The sequence below is a fragment of the Mesoplodon densirostris genome, chromosome 3 (assembly GCF_025265405.1).
Source record: "Mesoplodon densirostris isolate mMesDen1 chromosome 3, mMesDen1 primary haplotype, whole genome shotgun sequence".
Taxonomy (NCBI): domain Eukaryota; kingdom Metazoa; phylum Chordata; class Mammalia; order Artiodactyla; family Ziphiidae; genus Mesoplodon; species Mesoplodon densirostris.
Window position 1 is genome coordinate 129,855,695 of NC_082663.1, and position 14,806 is coordinate 129,870,500.

At 39.4% G+C, this 14,806-nt stretch overlaps 1 pseudogene; it reads left to right on the forward strand.

The window, feature by feature from the left end:
• The first annotated feature begins 2,807 nt into the window (after positions 1-2,807).
• LOC132485529 (52 kDa repressor of the inhibitor of the protein kinase-like) lies at positions 2,808-5,184 on the forward strand (annotated as a pseudogene).
• Positions 5,185-14,806: the final 9,622 nt, after the last annotated feature.

Below are 14,806 nucleotides of genomic sequence, written 5' to 3' on the forward strand. Positions count from 1 at the left end.
TATGACACATTGGCTTGCTTAGGAAAAACGTATTGCTTATTTCTCTGATCCTTTCCTGCAACAACTAGCATTTCATCATATAAGATAACATAATCAGAACTTGTAGGTACAAGTCTCACTTCAGCTGTTTTAGTTTTGCTCTAAGATTGTATAGAGACAAAATATCCCCATGCTTCTCCCTCTGCAGATGGCAGAATGTCATCTGTTTTTATCATTTCTATGGCTTGCAATACTCAGAGCAGTATCTTTGGTCAAGTCTGTTTTCCACAGTCTAATTGGCACTCACTGTTAAAAAAAACAGGTAATAATCACGTGCCAAATTTTAACTTATTAACGAAAAAACCAATTAGAAGACAATGGGGTTGGTGGCAAGAGCATTTGAAGAACATAATTCTGTACTATTCAAAGGGAAAAGAATCAAAAATTGCTCAGTCAGATGAAAATCTATAAATATTCTTCAAGAGAACAAGCCTATAAACTTTAGGGTTATCTTCTTCACAATGCAGCAAAATATCAAACCCTATAATTTTCAATAAACTAACCACTAACTTTACAGAGCTGTCTGTACCCTTGCCAATTGTTAATTGTTAGTTATATTCCAGAGTCAGATGAAAGCCTAACTGATTTCTCTGATGAAGCTTTAGCATGATATGAAGGAATCAAGCAATAAGCATTTTGCCTTTTTCCAGGTTTGGAATAAATTTTTCCTCAGCATCAGATCAGTCCTTTCAACCCTCAGAGGATACTTCCTAGTTCCTTGGTCCACTGTCTCAAATCACCTGCTTGATACTCATCCATGGACTGAGGACTACAGTCCAACAGCTCTTGAGTAACTGAATGAAATAATCACTTAAGTGAACTTGGGAGCAGATCCTTCCCTAATCAAATCTTCACACGAGTCCTCAGCACCTGAAACCTTGACTGAAGTCCTGTGAGAAACTGTGAGCCAGAGGACTCAGCAAAGTCATGCCTAAATTCCTGTCCCATGGAAACTGTGAGATAATAAATGTTTGTTATTTAAAGATACTAAACTTTCACCCAAGGCAATCTACAGATTCAACACAATCCCTATCAAAATACCAATGGCATTTTTCACAGAACTAGAGCAAATAATTTTAAAATTTGTATGGGAGCACAAAAGACCCTGAGTAACCAAAACAATCTTGAGAAAGAAGAATAGAGCTGGGGGAATCATGCTTCCTGACTTCAGACTATACTACAATGCTACAGTAATCAAAAGAATATGGTACTGGCACAAAAACAGACAGAAAGATCAATGAAACAGAATAGAAAGCCAGAAATAAATCCACACACTTATGGTCAATTAATCTATGACAAAGGAGGCAAGAATAGACAATGCGGGAAAAGTTCAATAAGTGGTGGCTGGAAAGTTGGACAGTTACATGTAAAAGAATGAAATTAGAACATTTTTCTGAGACCATTTACAAAAACAAAATGGATTAAAGACCTAAATGTAAGACTGGAAACCATAAAACTCCAGGAAGAAGCACAGGCAGAACACACTTTGACATAAGTTGTACCAATATTTTTAAAATCTGTCTCCTAAGGCAAAGGAAACAAAAGCAAAAATAAACAAATGGGATCTAATTAAACTTAAGAGCTTTTGTACAGCAAAGAAAGCCATCGACAAAATGAAAAGACAACATACTAAATGGGAGAAAATATTTGCAAATCATATATCTAATAAAAGGTTAATATCCAAAATATATAGAGAACTCATACAACTCAACAACAGAGAACAAACAATCCTATTAAAAAATGGGCAGAGGAGCTGATAGACATTTTTCCAAACAAGACTTTCAGATGGCCAACAGGCACATGAAAAGATGCCCAACATCACTTATCATCAGAGAAATGCAGATCAAAACCACAATAAAACATCGCCTCACACCTGTCAGAATGGCTATTGTTAAAAAGACCACAAATAATAAATGTTGGCGACTATGTGGAGAAAAGGAAACTGTTGTGCACTGTTGGTAGGAATGTACATTGGTGCAGCCATTGTGGAAAACAGTATGAAGGTTCCTCAAAAAACTAAAAATAGAGCTACCATATGAAACAGCAATTCCATTCCATGGTATATATCTGAAGAAAACAACACTAATTTGAAAAGATACGTGCGCACCAGTGTTCATAGCAGCATTATTTACCATAGTCAACAACAGATGACCTGTCCCTCAACAGATGAATGGATAAAGATGTGGTACGTACACACACACACACACACACACACACACACACACACACACACACACAATGGAATATTACTCGGTCATAAAAAAGAATGAAGTTTTGCCATTTCCCACAACATGGGCAGACCTGGTGGGTATTATGCTTAGTGAAATAAGCCAGAGAAAGACAAATACTGTATGTTACCATTTATATATGGAATCTAAAAAATACAACAAATGAATATAACAAAACAGAAACAGACTCACAGATATAGAAAACAAAGTAATAGTTACCAGTGCGGGTGGGAAGGAGGCGGCAGCGTCCCGGGCGGGCGGGAGGTGCACCTGCGGCGGCGGAGCTGGTAAATACTCCCAGCCGCTCACAGCACTGTGTGGCCGCATCCTCAGCCCGGCCTCGGACCGCGGCGCCCCTCCTGCCCCTCGCGGCTTCTCGCCCGCCTGCCCATCCCCTACCGGTGCGCCGGTCCTAACGAGCCGGCCGGTAGGCCTGGCTTCCCTCCCCGGCCCCGACGGGCGGGCGGGCTGCCCTGAGGAGGCGGGGAGGGGAGGGCTGGGAGGGCTGGGAAGGCTGGCCCGGCCGGCTGGCAGACGGCGATGCGGAACTTCTGCGCGGCCCCCAGCTGCACGCGGAAGAGCACGCAGTCGGACCTGGCCTTCTCCAGGTTCCCGTGGGATACAGCCAGATGCCAGAAGTGGGTAGAGAATTGCAGGAGAGCCGACTTAGAAAATAAAACACCTGATCGACTAAATAAACACTACTGATTGTGTGCCAAACACTTTGAGACTTCTATGATCTGTAGAACTATACATTTTGCAGAGGCATCAGAAAACTAAAGAATGATTGGGTTATTGTATTTCTCAAAATTAATTGAAGCAGATACATGAAGTCATTGGGAGAGTCCTTATAGGACAGTTCTTCGAGATAATGCAATGCCAACAATATTTGATGTTACCAGCCATTTGAATAATCCACACAGTAGACACAGAAAACGGATAAAAGAATTGAGTGAAGATGAAATCAGGACACTGAAACAGAAAAAAACGGATGAAACTTCTGAACAGGAACCAAAACATAAGGAAATAAACAGCAGCAATGCTCAGAACCCCAGTGCAGAAGGAGGGGGTGAAGAGCAGGGTGAAGACATTTTACCTTTAACCCTTGAAGAGAAGGAAAACAAAGAATACTTAAAATCTTTATTTGAAATTTTGATTCTTACGGGAAAACAGAACATACCTCTGGATGGACATGAAACTGATGAAATCCCAGAAGGTCTCTTGACTCCTGATAACTTTCAAGCACTGCTGGAGTGCCGGATCAATTCTGGTGAAGAGGTTCTGAGAAGGCGCTTTGAGACAACGGCAGTTAACACATTGTTCTGTTCGGAAACACAACAGAAACAGATGCTAGAGATCTGTGAGAGCTGCATTCGGGAAGAAACCCTCAGGGAAGTGAGAGACTCTCACTTCTTTTCCATCGTCACTGACGATGTGGTGGACATAGCAGGGGAAGAGCACCTGCCTGTGTTGGTGAGGTTTGTTAACGAAGCTCACAACCTGAGAGAGGAATTTGTGGGCTTCCTGCCTTATGAAGCTGATGCAGAAATTTTGGCTGTGAAATTTCACACTACGATAACTGAGAAGTGGGGATTCAACATGGAGCACTGTCGTGGCCAGGCTTACACTGTGTCCAGTGGATTTTCTTCCAAAGTGAAAGTTGTTGCTTCTAGACTTTTAGAGAAATATCCCCAAGCTATGTACACACTCTGCTCTTCCTGTGCCTTAAATACGTGGTTGGCAAAATCAGTGCCTGTTATGGGAGTATCTGTCGCGTTAGGAACAATTGAGGAAGTTTGTTCTTTTTCCCATCGATCACCACAACTGCTTTTAGAGCTTGACAATGTAATTTCTGTCCTATTTCAGAACAATGAAGAAAGGGGCAAAGAACTGAAGTAAATTTGCGATTCTCAGTGGACAGGCAGGCATGATGCTTTTGAAATCTTAGTGGACTAAAAGCACTTGTTTTATGTTTAGATGGTATAAATAGTGACACAAATGTTAGATGGAATAACTGCATAGCTGGCCGAGCATTTGTACTCTGTAGTGCAGTAACAGATTTTGATTTCATCGTTACCAATGTTGTTCTTAAAAATGTTCTATCTTTTACAAGAGCCTTTGGGAAAAATCTTCAGGGGCAAACTTCTGATGTCTTCTTTTCAGCCAGCAGTTTGACTGTAGTGCTGCATTCACTAAATGAAGTGATGGAAAATATCGAAGTTTATCATGAATTTTGGTTTGAGGAAGCCACAAATTTGGCAACCAAACTTGATATTCAGATGAAACTCCCAGGGAAATTTCACAGAGCTCAGCACAGTAACCTAGAATCTCAGCTAACCTCTAAGAGTTACTATAAAGAAACTCTAAGTGTTCCAACAGTGCAACACATTATTCAGGAACTGAAAGATATATTCTCAGAACAACACCTCAAAGCTCTTAAATGCTTATCTCTGGTACGTTATGTCATGGGACAGCTTAAATTCAGTACATCAGAGGAGCATCATACTGACATGTATGAAAGTGATTTACCTAATCCTAACACTCTCTGCTGAGCTGCATTGTTGGAGAATCAAGTGGAAACACAGAGGGAAAGATATAGCGCTTCCATCCACTATTTATGAAGCCCTTCATCTGCCAGACATCAAGTTTCTTCCTAATGTTTATGCATTGCTGAAGGTCCTATGTATTCTTCCTGTGATGAAGGTTGAGAATGAACGCTATGAAAATGGGCAAAAGCGTCTCAAAGCATACCTGAGGAACACTTTGACAGACCAAAGGTCAAGTAACTTGGCTTTGCTTAACATAAATTTTGATATAAAACACGATTTGGATTTAATGGTGGATACATATATCAGACTCTATACAAGTTAAGTCAGAGCTTCCTACAGGTAATTCAGAAACCATTGAAAATACCTAAGAGGCTTTTAAAAATAGGCTTTCTCTTATATTTGATATTTGAAAAATCTGTAAGAAATTTGAAAATATCTTTCAGAAAAGTTGTAAGGTGGACGTAGGCCACTTAATCACTGAATATCTTGACCTGTAGGACTCGTATTGAGTACATTAGTCATTGATAATCTTCCTGTTTAAATGGCCCGTTTGAAGTCCCATGCTTTGGAGACCTAACTGTTCTTCCAGAAGATAGCACTGAAAGTACCATGTTACACTCTGTGTGATCTCTGCTAATGGCACTTTGAAACTGTATTAGTTAAGTCATTTTAGATATAACATTTGTCACTGTGGATCCAATTGTCAGGTACTGAGTTATCAGTTCTTTGAAGAAATAAATTTTGAGGAGGTATGGGAGGAAGGAATACATTTTATAAAACATTACAGTGAAGCTCACGACTGACCTTTGAATAGTAGGAGTTTTAAGTATGCTGCTAAAAATCTGTAAGGGACCATTAAAATTATCAGACTGTAAGAGAAACGTGTGAGCTTGCTAAACAAGGATTTCATTGTAGATTTTGTCTTTATCAAATGAAGTTGAAGGAACAAGTTATAGTTAAAGTTTGAATGGAAGAGACTGCCATTGTTGTTCCACATCTGATTGTTGCTGTTTACATTCCTTTATTGGGCCTACAGATCTTCATAAGCTTTTTGACAGAGATATGTTGAACACTTCTGTTTCATGGTCAAGAGGATCAGAGGCCATGGATACTGACAACTGATTTGTCTGTTTTCTTCTGTCTTTTTCCATGACTGTATCTACTGCCTCACCTTGTTTTACAAGCAAAACCTAGAAAACCTACAAAAATAAGTGTTTTGTGGTTTATCCAGGAATAATACAGAAAATATTGCTGTTATTTTTGGTGAAGAAAATCAATTTTCTGTAGTTTATTTCAACCTAAATAAAATGTGAATTTTGTTTAAAAAAAAAGTTACCAATGCAGGGAGGTAGGAGATTAAGAGGTACAAACTGTGTACAAAATAAATAAGCTACAAGGATATATTATACAGCACAGGGAATACATCCAATATTTTATAATAACTTTAAATGGAATATAATCTATAAAAACTTTGAATCACTATGTTGTACACCTGAAACTAATATAATACTGTAAATCAACTATACCTCAGTTTAAAAAAAAAGAAAAAAAGATACAGATTAAAATTAGCCAGGAAAAAGGTACACAGGGAAGAGTCTAGAAGAGCCATCAGATGCGAGCTTCCATTTGTCCTCCCCCAGTGGACTGATACAGACAACATTTAAGTCTTCTATCAACAATGAGAGATAACATGCACAAAGTACTGCCAACCCATGAAGTTCACTTGAGCCTTGGTGTCCGGAGCTTTTATTCAGGGTCAGTCATGTAGACAAGGTGTGCATACATGGCTGACCTTCGTTACTTAGTCTCTAGCCTCTCAGAGGTCAAACTGATATTAAGTGTCCCAAAGCCCCATGTAAAAAAGATGCTTTTATCAGGCATGATATTCCGAAAACTTAGAGGTTACCTCCTGGGAGCCTGGCAAGTGGTCAAACCTTTCTTTGAAATGTGCAGGTTTTAGACAACCCAGGCCTACTGAGTTTATCTTTTACTGCAGAGAAGCACACTCTTTCTTGCAATCCAGAGACTTTTTTGGTGCCTGACAACAACAGGAGTGGCATTAGCGATGACAACAGGCACCATGCACCACTACAGGTGCTATAGACATGAGAGCAACTGAGTCTGCAGACTCAGGACAGTTAATCTCAGCTCTGGCCAGAGCAGCCTTCATGGACCCAGGAGGAAGTGGAGCCAGCATGTCCATGGCAGGCACTGTAAAATATACTCAAGAATGTTTAAAATGGCTGCAGCAAGGGCCACAAGCCTGGCCTTCTAGTATGTCAGCAGGAACTGCTGATCTCTCCCCAGAGGGCAGCATGAGTGTGGTGATTACAGAAGCCTGTTGCAGAAACAGCTAAAGATTCAGTAGTAGGACATCTCATCCCAAACTTGCAGGGTTAAGGCAACACAAGTGAACGGAACAGAAGCCAGAGAGTTTCCCAACCCAAGAATGAAACCCAAATGGAAAGAAAGGGAAAGGATAAGTTCCAATTAAAGCCGTTCCAACACCATAAGGTGGGGCAGTACAGAAAAACCCTCATATTATCCATATGCTGGTTAGCCTACCAGGGAACCACTAAGAGTTAAAAAGAAAAAAAGGAGGGAAAGGCCAGAGCAACCCAGGGGAGAGAGGATGCAGCTTCTCCCCCATCATAAATACTGGACTCAACCTACCACATAGGAGTCTAAGTGGGTGGCCAGAAAGCCCTTCCTTCTGTGAAAGGGCCTATACTAAGGCCTCTGTGAAGAATAAGTGAAACAGTAACCCTCTTCTCAAGGAGCTTGCAGTGTAGTAGAGTGGATTGCAAACTTTTCTGTTTTTTTTTTTCTTCAGCTGCTCATGAGGATCACAAATACCAAACATGGATCATGCAAGGTAGATTGATAAGCACAGGAAAGAAACTGAGTGAAATTGAAGCGATCTGACTGCATTCCTCTCTGGACTATGATTTCCATAGCACATGATCTCTGGACCATGATCTCCTATAGGGCACTGGGTCAATTCAATTGTGTAGTGAATTGAATGTCTCTTTATGGGAAGAAAAACTTAGACTTGCTGCTACCTGTTCTGTGCCAGGTGCTGCACCGGGTACTTTACAAGCATAACTCATGCTTGTAACAATTTTATGCTTAGGGAATTGTCATCTCAGTTTGAAGAAAGTCATATGAAGAAAATGGAGGCTCAGAGGACTGAAGTGACCTGCATAAGTCAAACAAGCTAATATGTAGTAGAGCTAGAATATCAAGCTGTGTCTGACTACATAACCTGTGCTCTTTCCCATATACTGGGAATGATTTCTTTTAATTACTAATGTAATAAGTGAAAATGGGTATTCTTTTTAAAGAGCAAGCATATAAAAGTTATATAAAACTTACAGGACTTCCCTGGTGGTCCAGTGGTTAAGAATCCATCTTGCAACGCAGGGGGATGCCAGGTCGATCCTCAGTCAGGGAACTAAGGTCCCACATGCCTTGTGGCAACTAAGCCCGCACACTGCAACTACTGAGCCCACGCACCACAACTAGAGAGCTTGCATGCCACAACTACAGAGCCCTGGTGCTCTGGAGCCCATGCACCACAACTAGAGAGAAGTCCGCATGCCACAACTAGGGAGAAGCCCATGCACCACAATGAAGCACCTGCACACCGCAATGAAAGATCCAGTGTGCCACAACTAAGACCCGACGCAGCCAAAATAAATAAATAAATAAATAAATATTAAAAAATAAAAATAAAAGTTTCAAATATAACAGTGTACTGATATCTTTCAACCAGCTTCCCCTCATGTTAACATCTTACATAACCACAGTACAAGCATGAGAATCAGGAAATTAACATTAGTACAATGTTATTAACTACTGTAAAAACTGTATTTGAATTTCATAAGTTTTTCCACTGAAACTATTTTTGAAAAGGTCCAATCCAGGATCTCACACTGCACTAGTTATTTCTCCTTAGTCTCCTCTAATCTGCAGCAGTTCCTCAGTCTTTCCTTGTCTTTCATGACCTTGACACGTTCTAAGGGTACTGATCTCCTATTTTAATGTTCCTCAATTTGGGTTTGTCTGATATTTCTTCATGATTAGTCTGAGGTTGTGCATTTTAGACAAGAACACTGCAGAAATGATTTTGTGTCCTCCTGAGGGCATCCCATCACAGGATTTAGGTTGTTGATATGTCTTATTACTGGTGACTTTGACTTTGACTTTGATCACTTGGTTAAGAGGGTTTCTATCAGGTCTCTCCACTCTCAAGGTAATATATTTTCCTTTGCAGTTAATAAATATTTTGGAAGAGATGGTACGAAGCTCTACAAGTATATTTCTTCCCAAATTTTCACCTCCTAATTTTAGCATCCATCAGTGGATTTTATCTGCAGTTATTCCTGTGGTATTGACCTAATGGTGATTTTCTGTTTTCCTCATTCCTTTCACACTCATTAGTTGGAATTCTACAGCAAGGAAGAGCTACCTCTTCTCCCTCATTTATTTATTCAATTATTTATATCAGTATGGACTCATGTATAAGACTCTGAAATTTGGTTGTATCCAGATTGCCAAAGGTCTCAAATACTATGTTAAGAGGTTGCACTTGATTCATTGGGCAATGGAGAGCCACTGTGGCTTTTTTTTAAAGCAGAGAATTAATATAGACATTATTAATGGCTTTTGAATCAGAATCCATCAGTGAATTAGTTGAGGATCAAAGTAAAAATCCCTTCTTTCCCTCGTTGTCCCTGTAGGTCCTTTGTTGCTTATGGCTCTGGCTCTTTTATCTAGGGCTTCAAGTAAGAGCCCCAGTACAACTGGCTTTTTAAAAAAATAAATTTCAAAGCCTACCCTATTACACAAACAGTAGTCCCATGTTCTGAGTAAGAATATACAGCAGTTTTGGCTCATTGTTAAAGAACCTCAAATCCCACACTACTCCATAGTGGCCCCAGGTTCTGAAAATAAGAGACCCAGAAGGACTGGCTCATTGCTGACAAAGCTCAAAGCCTACCTTATTGCACAGACAGTGGTCTGGGGTTCTGCAAGAACCTCAATGCCTACTGTACTGTGCATAATACAGAGGTGGACATCATCGGGTCGCAAGCTGTGGAGGAGAGCAGCATGTAATCCATCACACAGACAGAAGAGCGTGGGGAAGGGCTGGAGGTCACTGGTGCCATCATATCTAAGACAAGGAGACAGTAACCTGTTAAGCCCATCAGAAGAAGAGCCAGGACATAAAACCAAGCTGTTTTCAGTTTAGCATCCCTTAGTTTTAAATTCATTTTTAGAATGAATTACTATCTTCTTTTTGAACTTATGTATTCCACAGCATAGAAGTGACTTCACAGTGGATTCTGTGCCATCAACCAAGCTTCAGCCTGAGACGACCCTAGTCTCCAGTCAAATGGAGCCTCATCTCATACCCATGCTCAATGGAGCTGATAGAAACACTCTACCCCACATTAACCCCTGTCTATCTTTGGTTCCTCAAGGTTATGGCTGAAAGTCACCTTCTGTGGGCTGGAAAGCACCACCACCTCCTTCTCTTGCTTGTCTTCCCTTTGAAGGCCCCTGAACATAGATACTAAGTCTGGTCTGTAGATCAAGCAAGAACAAGACTCATGTTTCCTCAGTATACTCATGGGAGGGAGGAGGGGAACAGCAGTATTTGTCAGGCTACCATCTTGACTTGACTTCGCAATTCCACTTCTGGGTATATACCCAAGAGAAACTCTAACACATGTGTACCAGGAGACAACTGTAAAATGCAACAAAATATAAGGGCAAAACATTGGAAATAGCCCCAAATGTCCATCAACTGGGGAACTGATAAATTATGGACTACATATACCGTTGGATACTATACAACAGTGGCAGTTAGACACATAGGCATGAATGAATCTCACCTATGGTAGGGTAAAAACAGTAAGTCACAGAACACATGTGCTTTAGTTCAATGTATAAAACAGTTAATAATAATACCTAGCAATAAATTATTTAGAGTATATATTTGGCAAAATTAGAAAAAAGCAAGTATCTATAGGGTATAAAGGAAGGAGATGTTATTAGGGAAGTATACACAACAGCTTCAATAGCGTTGGCAATTGTTCTATTTCATAAACAAGGTGGTGGGTACACAGGTATTTATTTTCTAATATTTTCACATTTCTGAAGTCTGGATGGTCTTAAGATATAGCTGTCATTATCATGAATACACCTTAGTCAGTTTTTTAATACATTTTACTTTTTATGTATTTACAAGGGTGATAAATGTTAAAACCAAAGTCTGAAAAAAAATTTAATAAGTATAAAAAATTCAAAGTGACAAAAAAATCATTGTGTCAGTTTAATTGGTATAATTTTTTCTTTTTTAGTGGTACATAAAATACAATATGTATTATACTTGATGACATCTTATATTCAGAGGGATACTAAATTTTTAACCATATTAACTGTATATTATATATACAGTTTTGCAAGTACGGTATATTTTATCATAAAAATCTATTGTCTGTTATCATTTTTCCATTTTTCACAGGGGTAAGAAAAAACACAAATACCTATGGGAAAAGGTATTTCATGTAAACAGTAACTAAAGGAGAGTAGGGGTGGCTATATTAATATTAGACAAAATAGACTTTTAAGTAAAAAACTGTTACATGAGGGAATTCCCTGGCAGTCCAGTGTTTGGACTCCGTGCTCCCTGCTGAGGCCACGGGTTCAATCCTTGGTTGGGCAACTAAGATCCTGTAAGCTGTGTGGCACAGCCAAAAAAAAAAAAACTGTTACAAGAGACAAAAAAGGACATTACATATTGATAAAAGGATCAATTCACCAAGAAGATATAACAACTATAAACATATATGCACCAAATAACATACCTCCAAAGTGTAGCAAACATTATTAGAATTAGAGAGAGAAGTAGACAGATCTACAATAATAGTATGAGACTTCAATAACCCACTTTCAATAATGTATAAGACAACCAGACAGAACATCAGTATGGAAATACAGTACTTGAACAATACTATAGACAAATGGACACAACAGACACCTATACTCCTCTCAACAACAGAATATACGTTTTTTTTCAAGTGCACATGGAACATTCTTCAGGACAGACCCCATATGTTAGACTACAAAGCAATTGTTAATAATTTTAAAAGATTGGAATTATGCAATGTATCCTTCAAATCACAATGAAATGAAACTAAAAATTAATATCAGAAGAAAAACTGAAAAATTCACAAATATGTGGAAATTAAACAACATACTTTTTTTTTTTTTTTTTGCCGTACACGGGCCTCTCACTGTTGTGGCCTCTCCCGTTGCAGAGCACAGGCTCCGGATGCGCAGGCTCAGCGGCCATGGCTCACGGGCCCAGCCGCTCCGCGGCATATGGGATCCTCCCAGACCGGGGCACGAACCCGTATCCCCTGCATCAGCAGGCGGACTCTCAACCACTGCGCCACCAGGGAGGCCCTAAACAACATACTTTTAAACAACCAATGGGTCAAAGAAGAAATTGCAAGGGAAATTAGGAAATATATTGAGACAGATGAAAACAAAACACAATGCGCTGAAACTTATGAGAAACAGTAAAAGCATTGCTAAAAGGACAATTTATAACTGTAAATACTTACATTTAACAAGAAGAAAGATTTTAATTCAACAACCTAACTTTTTCTCTTAAAGAACTAGAAGAAGAACAACAACCTAAACCCAAAGCTGGCAGAAAGAAGGAAGTAATATAGATTAGGTAAAGCTGCCTAAAAAGTACAGTACGGGAACTCAGTATCATTTCCCTTTCAATTAGGAACTCAACAGTGTGCACTCAGTCTTAAAACACTTCTCCAGGAAATGAGATATAATTACAGACCTGAATCAGAAATATTTGTTTCCTTTTTCTGGTTGAGCCCGGAGTTGAGGTTGGAACAGGGCACAATCTTTTTAAAAGAGTTCAGTTACTAGAACTGAAAACTCAATGGAGAACAGGCCTTTTCCATTTGCTCTGTTATTTTCAGAGTGTGGTTTTAAACTATGTCTCTGGAGATCTATCCAGCTTGCTTCAGGTTCTGGGTACCATCCTGCATCTTTACATACCAGACGGACCACTCTGGCATCACTGTTCTTGATGAGAACATGTGAGGAACTTCCTATTCCTGTGAAATGAGAAGGGAACAAGCAGCTCAATTAAGAAATCAAAAAGTGGTTTGATTCTAGTTTCAGTATTTTGAATATGATGAACCAAATCAAAGGATGGTCCATCTCCTGTATAACTTAGGTAAAAACAATGAAAAATTTCCATCAAAATACACAATTATCCTAAGGAATCATATATAGAAGAAAAAGGCAAGAACAAGTAATTTTTTTTTTTTTTGTGGTATGCGGGCCTCTCACTGTTGTGGCCTCTCCCGTTGCGGAGCACAGGCTCCGGACGTGCAAGCTCAGCGGCCATGGCTCACGGGCCTAGCCGCTCCACGGCATGTGGGATCCTCCCAGACCGGGGCATGAACCGGCGTCCCCTGCATCGGCAGGCAGACTCTCAACCACTGCACCACCAGGGAAGCCCCAGAACAAGTAATTTTCAAGAACTGAGATAATTGAAAATATGGAAGAAAAGAAGATAATAATGAGAAGCTGAGTCTAACAATTTATAGTAATTTCAGAAGCACCCTAAAAGCTGGTTGAATGGCACAGTGCTAATCAAAAGTTATTATACCACAACAGAAGTCAAATTGTCAAAGCAGATTCAGAGAAATTAGGCAACTTACTTAACAGCAAATTTTACTAATGATTAATTAAGGATACAAGCAAAAAAGCAAGCATAACATCTATCTCTGGAAGGGTCCAAACTATCATATGCACCTCCAAAAAACAGATTTTTGTACTGGGATGCATTCTGGTTTCAGAGTTAGAGATGAGTGTTCACTGTGTGTGTTGGACACGTGCTGTAAAAGTCAGCTCTTGGGAGCTATTTAAGTTTAGAGCTTCTTAGTTTTTATATTCCATCAGTCATGCAGAGAGGGGATCTACAAGACTAATTTCTGTTCTCTAAGCTGTGCTCCATAATCAATAAATTCCAGATTTGTTTACAATAAGCAATGTAAAAATTCTGGTAAAAATATTCTCACATGAGACCTTCTTTGGCTATCCTCCTACTTGTAAGTTTACATGGAGGAGAGAGTTACAGAGCTGTTGTTAATTCTTTTCCTTTTGCAGGGATCTGCATGAATTGCAGTACTAAGAGTAGCAGGGGTTTGAATCAGTATATGTCAGATCACTCACAGATGCAGTGCCCAGACACCATACTGTGCCTTGTGGAACTTGGCTTCTCTTAGGTCACCTGGTCAAAGACAATGACATGTTTCTGAGCATGCATGAAATGGATGTTTGGCTCCAATGAGAATGTTTCTGGCCCTCACCTTTCTTAACTATCCTCTGGGCTCATAATTCTTCACAGTCTAAAGCTTCTTTTTATACGTTTCCCAGCTCTCCATCTCTGATCCACATGGAGGACCCAAAGAGCATGCAATGCAATCAGGGAACAAGGCAGCAAGCGTGAAAGATGGAATGATCTAATTTACAGTAATTTAGAAATAGAAATGATACTATCGATCAGTTTGCAACTGATGAAATTCAAGCATGCTTCAATATATGCAGTACATCAGACTTCAATGAGGCAGAAAATTATGAACAATGGAGACAAATTAGAGGAAGTATTCAGAGACAGACAGATGTCCCAATGGCCCTTGATATCCAAATTTTCAAACTTGGATTATATACACTATCTTCTCAAAAGAACAAAACTAAAAGCTCAATCATACACAAAAATTTTATATATTATAAAGTTGGTCCTTAGTATCAGTCCTGAAAAGATGGAATGGGAAAGCCCTAAGGGGGAAAATTTTTTTTCACTCATATTGTACATTTTACTCTAGAATAGTTTCAAATAGATCAAAGGTATAAGATTAAATTAAAATATACTAAAGGAAA